This window comes from Salarias fasciatus, chromosome 10 (genome assembly GCF_902148845.1).
Source record: "Salarias fasciatus chromosome 10, fSalaFa1.1, whole genome shotgun sequence".
Taxonomy (NCBI): domain Eukaryota; kingdom Metazoa; phylum Chordata; class Actinopteri; order Blenniiformes; family Blenniidae; genus Salarias; species Salarias fasciatus.
This window is the reverse complement of record NC_043754.1, coordinates 7,728,493-7,740,680: the sequence shown is the minus strand read 5'-3', so window position 1 is coordinate 7,740,680 and position 12,188 is coordinate 7,728,493.

Below are 12,188 nucleotides of genomic sequence, written 5' to 3'. Positions count from 1 at the left end.
GACTGGAAACGAGCTGCGAGGGCAACAACAACAACAACAACAACAACAACAAAAAAACGGAGAAAGAGAGAGAGAGAGAGAGAGAAAAAAAAACAACACACGAAACAAACTGTACATTTTTTAAGTGTAAGAGAACAAACTGGAATTTGTAAATATTATGTTTGTCGTTTGGTTTGAGTGATTGGCCGGATCTTTTTTTTCTTTGTGACAACAGGTGCAAGTTTAGATGATTTCTAGCACTCATACGTAAAAACAAAAAAAAAAAAAAGTATGTTTGATTCTCCTTTCATTTCCTTGGTGTCAAGGTCAAATTCCAAAAGGTCATGGGCACATGGGTACATCTGTTAGCAAACCTGAAAAGAAGAAGAAAAAAACGTGAAATCACAGCACGGGGAATGCTTACGGCTCAGGTCAGCCAAGATATTGTGATTTTTTTTTTTTTTTTTTTCTCGAAGGGGGAAAAAAAAAATGCTCCCACTGCATTTGTAGTTGTTTAAAGCGTACACACCAATCCCATCAATCAGGGAGGCAGCTTATTGAGTGAAATGAGTCCTTTCATTGGTTCAAAAGCCAAAGAACAGCTGCAGACGAGGAGAGGAGCGAGGCGGGGGAAACAACACAAAGGGGTGGATGTCTCAAATGTGCTCAAAACACACCACAAATCAAGGATTTTTACTCGTGATGCTGTTGGATTTGATCGTTAGTGTCTCACTTTGTCTTGAGCATTGTCATACTGTATAACCCCTAATTGGGAGGTTGTGAAATCCTTTGTACTCTTTGGATCTTATTTCAGACAGCTACTTCTGCGCCGATTTCGTCAGCACATTCTGTTATTTGGGATTATCGACCCAGCTGTTTGATGTGAGTTTGAGTTGCCCACACTTCCAAAAAAAAAAAAAAAATGCAGCATTAACTGAAGTACTTTTTATCAGTTCAACAAACAAGGGTTTGGACCAGCCAACAGGAAAATGGAAGCACACTCACCAAGTTTACATGTTTACACTACAGTCTCGATGTTGGCTTGACAAGGGTCAGGGTGGGAGGAGAGCGTCACGCGGATCCAAATATCTTGTTCTTACGACAACATTTAATGCCAGAACGGGGACGTGAAGGCTTGCACCTGTTTGTCTGTTTCATTTAGTCTGATTCAGTAACCTGCTTGAGGCTCAAGAAACTGTGAGAGAGCATTATGATCAGGAGGGGTTGAAAGAATTAAAAGTTAATATTTCTATTTCAAATAGAGGCTATTACACACTGTATGTTGTGTATCTGAACTGGAAAACATTAAAAGATATTCTTAAACAAACGCTTTTGCCATCATTTTTGTTGCAAGGCGGAAAGGAAGGGAGTCTTGAAGACGCTTTGAAATAGACCCAAAGTAGCGGTTCTCTGCATCCTCTTCGTATTTTTGTCCCATTTTTTTCTAGCTGTCTTTAACTGCTTACTAAATGATTTTCAGATGCTGTCAGCAGTGCTGGGTAATCATTACAGCGATGGGCAATGGTGGCCCGTGGACCACATGCGGCCACCATCTTCGTTCTTTGCAGTGCGTGAACAAATTTGCATGTTTGAACCTCATTTTGATGTAAAAAAAAAAAAAAAAAGAAAAGGCCTTGTATCAAACTACAAATCAAACAACCCACCAAAAAATCCCAAAATTTATAGCAGTACATATCAGTCACAATTTATGGAGATAATAGAGATAATGAAGTGTCTGTGGCCTCACATTCATCAAAGTTTCCCACCTGTTTGTTGGAAGGTTAAAATCTTTATATTCTGTCAATATTTTTACAAAAAATGAAATATCCTCACTTATTTTTACAGTATATATAGTTCAGGGAGTATATATACTCCCTGAATGTAGTCATAACTATCAGCAAAAAACTTTCATTCTCAATAAAACCATCAAAATGTGAAACTAGTTCTGTGGTTACATAGACTTATCTTTATCGGATTTACTGAAGCTATTTGTTTGTGAAATGAATTTGGACATTTGTATTTTTTAACATAACGCTCAGTTTCCAAACCGCGTGATGAATTTATCTGTGCGTTATCATGAGGAAGAAATTCTCTGTTGTTTTTACAACAAAATGTTCTCTAACAGTTTGCAAAGTTTGAAAGTTTTAATGAAAGTTTGCACAGTTTTGGCAAGAAAACAAGGTAGCTGTAAGACTCAGATCTGATTCGCTTGAAAGTTTTTTTGGAAAGAGTGGAGTCAGTTAAAAAAAAAGTGGCAGTCATTAGACAGCTTTAGCTTTTATTTGGAGTCCAGCTTTCAAGCACATGTGACTTATAAGTACTTTGTACTGAGTTAAAGTTTGGTTTTCAGTTTTCATCCAGTAAATTCCTTTAAAACTGACTGAAGAAAAGTGAACTATGTAGTACGTCACAATGCACTGGAATAGTTTAAGTGCCGTGGTCATGAAGATGTGTCCATATCCTAGCAGTTATTTTGAATCAGATGTGATTCAATATGCATTCTCCTGAAATATGCAGGGTTCTTCACAGCTTCATAATTGGGTCAACGTTTGAAACTGTGCTGAAAGAAAATTACATTCTGCATCCATCAGTGAATTTGACCTTTAATTTCCAACATGTTGTCTCCAATCAGGAAGAAGTGTCTGCTTGGAACATCCAACATGTCAGAAATGAACTTTTTAGGATACAAACTGATCAGTTTTCGAAGACAGCATTAAGATGATATTTTCTTCTCACTTCTGAGATTGCATTTGATGCTTTTCAGTCAAACTTTGCAAACGTGTTTTATGTTTCTTGTGTGTTTCTGCATATTTGTGTCACATTAGTTGGTGTCATATTTTAGCTGTTTCAGCTCTCGTTTGATTTACTTCAGTCAACCAGAATCTGGATGAGGAAAAGAGAGAGAGAGAGAGAGTTTCAATTAAACATTAACTATCTCTGGGAGAACCACTAAACTTTCTCTGCAAATTAAACACATATACGCACGTCTGCCAAAACATTAGGTATACCTTGCTGTACTGTAGTTACAGATTGGATCCCCTTTTAATCTTCTGAATTTTCTTCATTCTTGGAAGCATGGTTTCAAAAAGACACTTTTGTTAGACTGTTCTCTATAAATGTGGATGTGGATTAACAGTTCCTGAAATAATCAGACCAGTCCATCTGGCACTAACAACTATGCCACTTGAAATAGATTTTTTTCACAATCCTCAGGAGTTTGAACTTCAGCAGCTCATCTGGGGAAAGCCGACAAGCCAAAACACATTGAATATATTTCAAATTGTCCTTGTAGATACCATGTGTGACCAGTAGATGTCACTGTGTGACTGCAGAATGCTGCTACAGAAAAACCTACACAGCAGAAGTTAAACTAGAAATCATATAATTAGCAGTCGAAAATAGAACTGGTACCATGATGAAGATGAGAAAGAAAACTACCGTAATTAGAGCTAGAAGAACATATTCACAGGAGGATTTGCTAAACACCAGAGCAACTTTTATTTATTTATTTTTTCCTCTTCATGATTCAGTTTTTTGATAAAAGCAACTTATAGTCTGAAAAATATAGTAGTTATGTGCTAGTCAAAAAGATTTTAGTTTAGGAGTCACTTACAGTCCAGTTTCTTCTTGGGTTTGGGCAGGTAAAAAAAAAATGTCTCAATAACCCTTTTGTTTAAATTTTTATTTGTTTTGGTACAAAATATGATGAAAATGTTTTATTTTTGAAAACCCAAAAAGTTTCCACCAAAAAAGGCTACAGTCTCAATATAAATACCACTTTTAATGATACCCTCTGGTATCTGATATCTCAGTTCAGACGTGTGGAGTTAAAAAAAAAAAAAAACAAAAACACTTTTCTGTGAAATTTTTACAAGTTGCTTGGGGGTTTGACGGCCCGGATCAGAGCCTTTTGTGAGCCAGTTTTCATCCACAGGCCTTATGTTTGACACCCCTGATCGATAGCATGCCTGGTTTACACATTGAGGTTATTTTTCAGTGGATCCGTTTCCCCATGCTTCCCCAACAACAGCTTCTGCTTTACCTGAAATCTCTCTCTTTTTGCAGTGTGATGATGGATTTATGATGAATTGTTTCACCTGTCAGTGTGTGTCGGCCCAGGCTGTCAAATACCGATTTTTAAACTAAATTTAAATTATAGATGTCAGCAAGTTGGGCAGTGCAGCAGCTAACAGAACCTGATGCTCCTTCTCCAATTCCAAAGACATTGCATTACTCTAAAATGAAAGCCAGAGTAAGTTTTATGACGTGGCTATAAATGATTCCTTTGAGCGCTGCAGTGGCTCCAGCAGGAAAATCTTATTACAAAATGCCGATTCGGTGAGTTCATTCTGCCACTAATGCAGCTGGACTTTTATTACATGAAATTCAAGTTCATTCATTAAAAGAATTACGGTATTTATTGTATGAAAACGTGCAGAGAAACTCAAGCATTTAGCACAAACTGAACTCGAATTGACATTCTGTCAATTCCCGTCCAAATAATTTTCATTTCAAAGCTGAAATAACTTGGCAGTGCTGGTTTCATGAGGGGAACTGTCCTCTGATCGCTGTTTATTCAGCTGTTGCACACAGTAAATCAATACTACTGCAAATACACTGAAACCATGCGGGCGCGCCGCTTTTGTTGGACGAAGCGTCTCGGCTAACGACTGACTTCCCATTTATTCGCGCGCTGATGTGAAAATAATTGAACACCTTTTTTTGCCACAGTTACATTTTATTTCTGTGTTGAAGAAGCACTCCTCTTTTTACCTCTCCACACTCACACTTTACACGTGAATCAATTGATTGCTCATTTTCCAATTACACCTTTGGCTCTGTAATGGAACAGGTAAATAATTACTGGGGTAAAACAATAAAGATTCCACTTTTCCCACCTGCATTGGAAGATTTTGTTGATTTAATAAGCATCATCTCCAGGAAGAAATTCAGCGTGTTTGTAATACACCCGTTTTCTCGTTACACAGTAGTGTGAATTAGTCGCTGCTCCCAATAACTCTCCTGAGCAATTGCTGCAATAAGAAGGAAGTTATACGAGCGCCCGGTTATATAGGATTCATCATGAATAGAACACGCAGTTGTTTAGATGACTGATGCACACTGTAATGCCATTCCTTCTCTATTTGGAGCTCAACTCAATTACCTCTGCAGAGAAAATTAAATGTGGGATTGTGTGTACTCTGTGAGTGCAAGACAGTGCTGGCTGCTCACACCAGATGGCAGTGTGCAGCTAAAATAGACAACACACACACACACACACACACTCTCAATGCACCAGGTGACCTCCTCAAATCTAGAAGCTTCCCCAAAATATCAATTCATGCTTGCCTTTGCTGTGGCTTTCTGCTGGAACTTTGCCAGTGAATATATGTGAGCATTTCATTATAATCAAAAGACTTTTATTGCTCGCAGATTAACGGCGTGATTAAAGACTCTGAAACTCTGAAACAACCATAAAAGTCAAATTCATTTTTTTTTTTATAACAAGGCCAGCTAAATTCAGTGAACACAGTAAAGGGAAGCTAAGAATAACTCCTCCACTGATTTACATCAACATTTCACAAGGACTTGAATTATCTGTCGCTGTTGAACTTCATTAAATGAGGCTGTTTTAAATAACGTCTTCGCGGCGCATTTCAGATTTTATCCCCCTGTCACTACAACAATTTAGCAATCATGTTTAAAAACTTCAACAAAAACGATGCAGTAAATTACAACAAAATCGTGTTTTATCAAATTCTTAGAGCCTTCTGCTCCACGGTATCAGAATCTCTGACAACCTGCAAATTTTAATGTGACAAGAATTCATTTTCATAATGACTGTTGTTCAGCAAAAAAACTGCGTCCACAACATCATTAGTGCTTTATAAACCTTTTGTGTCATTCAAACAAAGCTGAAAACTGACTTTACTGGGATTAGCTGTGGCAGAAAAAAAAGCACAAATCTCTACTTTTATTCATTGAACTGAATGAAAACACACAGAGGGTGTGACTGTGAGAGCTGTCAGGGTGAGTTTGTGAAAACATGCATAATGCAGCAGGAACAGGAGACGTGTTTTGAAATGTGTTTGATGCTCCTGGTCTAGAACGGTGTGTTGCAGGTAAAGAGGAAGAGGCGACGGAGAGACGCAGGTGTCAGAAGATCTGAAGGTTCTGGTCGACCTTCAGGAACATCTCCAGCTCCTGGACCGGCATCTCATGGACACTGTGGCCCTCCTTGGCGTCCGTGGTCCAAACTGAAGAATGAATGAATGAAGCCATCACTGAAAGACTCACCGGTGGCTCGTACATCTAAGGGTAGTCCACCCGTCGATCTCCTTCTGTCTTCTTGAAGCTGTAAGCTGAGTAAACCTGGGCTACGCCTCTGGGGGTCAAACAGGGTCACGAATCGAGGTTTGTCGGCGTGGCGCTGGCAGATCTTCTTCAGTCTGGAGTCGACGATCCCCCGCGGCAGAGTGCCCATGTAGAGGGAGTCCTTGCACCTCTCTACGTGATTGAAATCCCGAACGATCGTCGCTGACAGAAGATGGACCACAGAAGCCAGAACGACAGCTGCGAGCGTCTCCATGGCCACAGCGACTGCCTGATGTCTTATACGCGACGATGACAGAAAGCAAGGATTTAAATGTCCCCATGGCCGATATGTAAAGCAGGGAGAGTGTGACTGAGAGGACAAACCTCTCAGGACATGTGTTCGTCATTTCTACAGGCCGTCCATCATGTACTTAATGCTTGTATTACACTTCTGAAACAATAATAATACTGTCAATTTGAGACTTTTTGATGAACGCTTATTTAATCCTACTTTTTCGCATCTATGATATTACCTTAATTTGCAAAACAATGGGTTTTTTTTTATGATAAACATCTATTTCAGTGCATTATTGTACCAAAAAGTCATCAGTGATTATAACACATCCATCAGTCAATGCAGCACCATAAACAAACTGGAAAATTTGACAATCGTCTCGTCGCCGTCTCGTCACATTATTTATTCCATAATTTTACTCCACAAATTGTGACACAAAAACTTTTAAACTTAATGAGTTTGAAACTGCAACTCACCCCAGAGGCGGAGTGTGGGTCTCAGTACAGAGGGGGCGGCGCATTCTCGACGGGCCCTTATGATAGTAATTTCACCATTCAAACAATGCCTCATCCTACCATCAAACAACACACTAATGCTCACTTTTATTGAGCCAAGCAAACCTATCTGCCTCAGAAAGCAGAATAAAGTCACAAACCAGTTCACAAACTTGTTCTGAAGAACAAATACACATATGCTCGCACACACACAAATGCAGCCTGAGTGACAGCTGTCAATCTCAGAGCGTCCGCTGTCCATGGTGCTGAAAACTCAAACAAAAACTCACGGGCTAAACCTGTACCATCTTTGATACAGCTTAAATATAAAATGAACACAGCTGGTCTAAAATTACACATTCTATTCAGATAGATATAGACACAGCTATCTCTATCTTTTGGAATTCATGTACTGCATATTAGAAAAAAATAGACTCGGCGGTCTCTTATAGTTGAAAGCAACACAAGGCACATTCAAATAGCCAGGTGTTTAAGACCACAGCATTCTGATCAAGATAATATTTTTGAAGGTTTCACTGACTCACCAGTGGCTCCGATGTTAGGTTTTGGGTAGTACCGCTAGCGGCTAGCATAGCGTTTAGCATACTGTTTCACTTCCCTCCAAAGAGTTCAGATCAAGTGCAAAAGAAAAAACTGGTTCATGCCGCACAGCCAATCAGCGCTGGCTCACAGCTCTGATGCATTCATGGACAGTCGTAATGTAAGAATTGGCAAATTGGAGCCCACACTCATGTGCGTATACCTTCTCTCACACACTGCACATTTTATTATAATAATTTATTTACGAGTAAATGTGAACACATCACATGAAACGGGGCCCTATGACCTTGTGGGCCCTGGGGCGACGGCCCCCTTGCCCCCACTCTGGCTCCGCTACAGACTCACCCCTTAGAACGTAAACATTTTCTCATTAATGGAACAATTTTTGAATATAACCCAGTAATAAGTTATTCTTTGCTTTACATATTATTTGAATAGTTTTAAACTCTACAAGATCCATGAATTTTACAATTTTTGATTGTAAGAGAATTGGATAGTTTTGTTCTTGAAAGCCAAACTTGTATACAATTCTTATTGTTCTTTTTTTTTTTTTTGGAGAACAACAAATTTTTGTCGTGAATTTTCATATTTCCCCAAACTTCCACACAGTAAGTTTCTAAGATTTTGACGGTTTAAGTTAGAGTCAAAGGGCTCTTTATTATCATCCACTGAACAACAAGATTGGAGAGATTTAGCATTGTTTGTTAATTGAGCCATTTTATTTATTTAATTTTTTTTTTCATTGAATTATGCATTTTTATCTTTTGCAGCTGTTTTTAGTGATTGGATTTCAGTTTTACTCTTTTGTGGATATTTCAGCCATTTAACTCAGTGAACAATTTTGCTTTTCTAGCTGTTTCAAATATTTTTAATAACGTTTAGCTGTTTTAGCCCATTGTAGAGTATACAAATCTTCTCAATAATGAGGCAGCTTTAAAAATAAGATCTATTCAAGATTAATGTAGTTATACACTTATATTGTAGTCACTGTAGAGGAGCTGAGGAGCCACAGGCTGCACAATAAGGACGGTCAAGCTGTGTCTACACACTTGTTATATTGTTTCCATTTCAATATCAGTCAGAAAGAGCACACCTCCAGGGTCAGGACGACTGCCCATCCAGCCCCTAGAAATTAAATATGATTTATAGTTCAATAACAACATGATAGATGACCGCCTTATGCTGATGATGCTGTGAACTGTTACGACGAGATACAGGAATATTAACAGCTCTGAAAAGGCGTTTCCAGTTATAAGGGGTGTTCAGCTGTACAGATGTTTGAGTTCAGGTGACGAAAAGCGAGACAGTGAAATGAGATATTGAGCAGTGCCACCGGTCAAATGCAAAACTGGTCTAATCTGTCCGCTGATGAACAAAAGCCTCTCTGTGTCCGGTGTGGTTTGGAGCTACGACACAGTGTGAACGGTTGATAAGCCCGTGAGAGATAAAACTGGAGCATTTAACTATGACAAAGGCTCCATTAATACCGATTTAAACTGGCTCATATGTCTTGCTGTAATTATAAACGGTGTCTGAATTTGAATTTGAAATATTCTTTGGCTCAGCTAGAGGGAAATACCTCGATGAATGGACAATATGGAGGTTTTTACAACAAACAACTCAGAGTACTGATGAGTGAGAAGGCAAACAGCTTCCAGGTGTTTCAAGGCCAATGTATTTGTGTTTTTCCAAAATGGGTTCCTGCGCTATTTTAGCAGCTTAGCTGTGTTCAGACATATTGATATATCTGAAAATATATCTGAACTCATCCTCCTTTTCCAAGTTTTTTTTTTATCCTTGAGAATTCAAATGATTTTACCCACTTTGATGAACCATGCTCACAATAATACTTGATGACTGAGATTGATTTCTCCCAACATTTTGTCGTATTTTGTTGACAGTGCAACATATTTTTGATTTAATTATATATGTAAAGTGGAGGATTATTCATTAAACCAAGGAATATTTATTTTGTCAGGGCTATTTGTGCAATGCAAATGTACATAACTGTTCATAACAATCAAGTCTTAATATTTGATGTGCAGAAAACTTGAAAAAATAGTTGAAGAGTGAACGAAACAGCACTGAAGTAGATAAAAGCATTGACATGTGAATGTTTATACCACTTTTTAATGGCTTTAAATGACACTGATCTGCATGATCTGAAACATATAGGGAATGAAATATGCTGCACTTCGTGTTTGTGGTGCTGCCCTATAGGGGCCCTCTGCTAAAGCCTGCCCCATGCAAATGGAAACTGTCACATTAGCCGGAGCAACAATCCTTCACTGCCCTAATAAGTCAATTTGAGTGACTGAGCGCTGGTATTCGTCGAAGGACCAGCTTGCCTCTCTGATCTAATCTTGAGTTACGACAATCATAACTTATGTAACTCGGGCTGATGATGCAGTTATGTGAACAGACATTTCTCAGCTGTCAGCATTTTTACCAATTGAAATTATAAATTCAGACCAAGTGAAAGCCAGGCTCAGCTGCCCTCTGCTGCACTCCAGAAGAGGAAGAAGAGCCCTCTTCTGCTGCAGAACAGCATGGTCTTCATCTGTAGTTTCACATGCACCAAAGAAGAAATAAGTCCCGAATTACTGCAGTGGACTTCACTTTTATTTTATCATTACTGAACCACTTGGAAATGTCTGTTTGTTATTGGTGTGATCAATAAACACAGCAGATGAGAGGTTTTGCCAGAAATTGAAGAAACCAGAAATAATCTGATTGATTTTGAAAACTGTTGGCATTTCCATCATCATTCCCCACATCTTTTCAGGATCAGGAATACATTTTTAATATATCAAATGAAAAAGATGTTTATTTTACTTTGGATAATCCTATTAGAAAACTATGAATTGATAAGACTATCATTTAAATTTAAGAATTTAATAATCAGCTTAAGTATTCAATTATTACCTTCTATTATTAGTGGAATATACAGTATTATCTATGTTAAAATCCATCTTAAATAAATAAAATATAGGCTTATTAACCAATGATATGAATTCCTTTTCTAGAAATAGTTAAATCGCAACATATTTTAGATTTATTTCCCATGAACTTTTTTTTCATAATTTTGGCTCATAAGTCATGGTAAAATACAGCATGTTTTTGCTACTTTTTAAACTAAAGGCTAAAAATAACCACAATTAAATTATAGGAAATGTTAGAAACATTATAGTTTTGAGTGTATAAAGACTGACAAAACTGTTGTATTGCAGTACTGATTATTGTCCACCTGAGGGCAGTGTTGACCTAAAAAACTTTTTTAGTTCCCTGCTCTGTGGCTATTAAAGCATAACTTAGACGAAAGAGGAGGGAAACAGAAATTGAAGGTTTGTTTTTTTATTACAGTCTTTTTGACTGTGTTGTTACACTTGCCTTTTTCTTTCTTTCTTTCTTTCTTTCTTTCTTTCTTTCTTTCTTTCTTTCTAACAACTACCGTAGATTGAAATTGCACAGCATTGTGGGACTTGAACAATTGTTTTTGTTATTAGTTTAATTATATGTTCCAGCTAAGACTATAGTTTACACCAATGCGATGATTAGTACTTTTTAGAATTGTGTGTGTGTGTGTGTGTGTGTGTGTGTGTGTGTGTGTGTGTGTGTGTGTGTGTGTGTGTGTGTGTGTGTCACTGAGTTCACTCATGTCATGTAAGCGCAGTTGTTTACACTTTTTGTTCCTTCCGAGTTGCCGTACTACAACTACAATTTTTCCAAATATATATATATATACAGTATGATTATAAACTTTTTAGCAACTGATGCTCGTATGCATTCTACATAAATAAACAATGATTTTATATTGTATTTCACAGTAATTGCAGCTTAATTTTAATATGAGTTCATTTACGGTGACAGTGTATAGATTGTAGAATTCCTTTTAGCCAGCAGGGGGCGTGGTTCAACATATATTCTCTATATAAAACAGCACAGACTAAGTGCTGCACCAAAGCTCACTGATTGGTCCAATTCCCCACATGGGGTCAGGAGCTGACCAATGGGGTTTGAGCTGCTCGTGGTCTGTTGCTAAGGCACTTTGGGGCTTTAAAGAAATCAGTCAGCAGCCGTCTACCTCTCTCCACCATTTCACTGTGAGTCCGGCCCGGCTCCTCGGCAGCTCTGGCGGGATTTTAGACCCTCCCCGGTGCACCGGGAGCCCCACCTCCCTCCCGGTTACTCTGTCACTTGACATTTGAGCTCAGCCAAAACACTGGCGGACCCTCTGTCACTATTTCTGCTGCAGGAGCCACAAACATGGCAGAAACTTCAGTCTGTTTCATACTGTCTGCTTTCTTTCTCTTTTTTTCACCCCTTTGTCACCAAAACATTTTTTTCTAGCATAATGATGTGCAAAAAACAAAATGTGTGTGCATCTTTTTTGCAACAAATAATAAAGCCACAGACTATCACATTCATGGTGAACATGAATGCCAGCCAAATGCAAGAGATAGCCAGGAGGAAAAGCACGTCTGTATCAGCTCCCAAAGATTATTTTACAGCAGTGGAGAGATTTTAAATATCTCTTCTACTGT